Below are 1474 nucleotides of genomic sequence, written 5' to 3'. Positions count from 1 at the left end.
CGAGGAGGAGCAGCCAGAGCCCACAAGTCTGACCGCCCGGTTGAGCGACCGCGCCGCGCAGCCGGCACCGCTAAACAGCTGGGCCCTCCTCTTCATAGCGCGTGGCGCGGCCGGCCGAGCCGAGCGTCCTTGAATCATCACCCACAGAGCGCTCATTTGTGTGTGTCCCGCGTGATGTGTGTCCCCGGTCAAACAGACAGACAGACAGACAGACAGACGGACAGACGGACGGACGGACGCCCACACACGCACTCGCCACTGCAGGTGCGACAGGTGCGTTAGCCTTACGTCACGCACGGCATCCTTATTGACACGCGCCAGGGGGGCTGCTCGTCGTCCCGGCCGCGGCCCGGCGCCCCGCCGCTAAGGGTCGACGAACTGCAGCGCGCCGGCGCCATTCCCATTTGCATGCTCTGCTCCGCGGTGTTTTACGGCCCTCCAGATCCAGGAACATCACCGCCTCGCCGCGCACAACAGAACCAACCCGCGCGCCGCCGAGCCAATTGGAACCGTTTTATAATTTCAAATTACGGCCTGTTCTATACCGTCTAGTTTTTATTTTATTTTTTGAGGCGCTGGGTTCTATTGCCGGTCGGTAAAAAGATCCCAGAGCCTCATTTTCCATTTCACGTGTTTTCCTAGAGACACTTTTGGTCACTTATCCCCTTTGCTCCGGAGTTGGTGGGCGGTTAGCCAGGCGGGGTATCCACAAAACACCACCTCCCGCAGCCTTGCGAACTTGTAGGTTCGGCAAACAAACAGTCCGGCAGAATCGTGAGGTTCGCAACGATGTCAAACACCAAGCAGTTTGAATTGCAAAAATAACAACAAAGGACTTGCAAGTAGCCGCGCCGAATTCTTCGGCACTAGATAGGTACACCACCGGACGCAATCGGTATGTACCTGCTGACGCTGCACTCCCACAAGAAGGGCGTCTTCGCCGTCCTCAGCGGCGACGACGACGAGCCCTCGGCGCCGGCGTCCGACTCGCGCACAGCAGAGACTGTCGGACGGAGCAGAGGACAGGACCCCGCCCGGTCGCAGCGGCTCATTTGCGTACAATGACACAGCGGGGAGGACCGGGAGGGCTCCGCACAGACGCACCGTCACACACACACACCGTCACACAAGCGCACAATCACTTAATTACGCGGTGCACAACAACACGGGCGGAGACGGCGGCGGCGGCGGCGCGAGTTTTGAAGCGGCGAGAGCGAAGCGATGCGGGGCGCGAGGCTCGAGGTGGCCAAGCCGCGCGGCGACTGGCACGGCCAGCAGCGGTCCCGCCATCCGCCCCCCGGCCCGGCCCGGCTCGGCCCGGCTCGGCCCGGCTCGGCTCGGCTCGAGCGGGGCTTTGCAAAGCCTGCCCCGCGCTGCTGCTGCTGCTGCTGGATGACTCATACCGGCGGCGGCGTGCAAAAGCAACGAGGAAAGGGAGAGAGAGAAGGAGGGACAGCAGGGCGGAAAAAAATGG

The 1474-nt window shown here is 62.3% G+C and overlaps 1 protein-coding gene across 2 annotated transcripts in view; it reads right to left on the bottom strand.

Annotated features, from left to right (window-relative positions):
- The window catches only part of LOC113203000 (lissencephaly-1 homolog), a 34693-nt gene that overhangs the window by 21754 nt on the left and 11465 nt on the right, over positions 1 to 1474 (bottom strand). Inside the window, exon 1 of one of the 2 annotated variants that reach the window (XM_026417471.2) lies at positions 904 to 1232. The exons of the other annotated variant lie outside the window; for it this stretch is intronic. The gene's annotated coding sequence lies outside the window, so the exon portion shown is untranslated. Of the gene's footprint in view, positions 1 to 903; positions 1233 to 1474 lie in introns of those variants that run through there. 2 annotated transcript variants of the gene reach the window in all.

Source organism: Frankliniella occidentalis, unplaced genomic scaffold, assembly GCF_000697945.3.
Source record: "Frankliniella occidentalis isolate FOCC.00 unplaced genomic scaffold, Focc_3.1 Scaffold29, whole genome shotgun sequence".
NCBI classification, from domain to species: domain Eukaryota; kingdom Metazoa; phylum Arthropoda; class Insecta; order Thysanoptera; family Thripidae; genus Frankliniella; species Frankliniella occidentalis.
The sequence above is the reverse complement of the archived record's forward strand: the minus strand, read 5'-3'. Positions and strand labels throughout refer to the sequence as shown.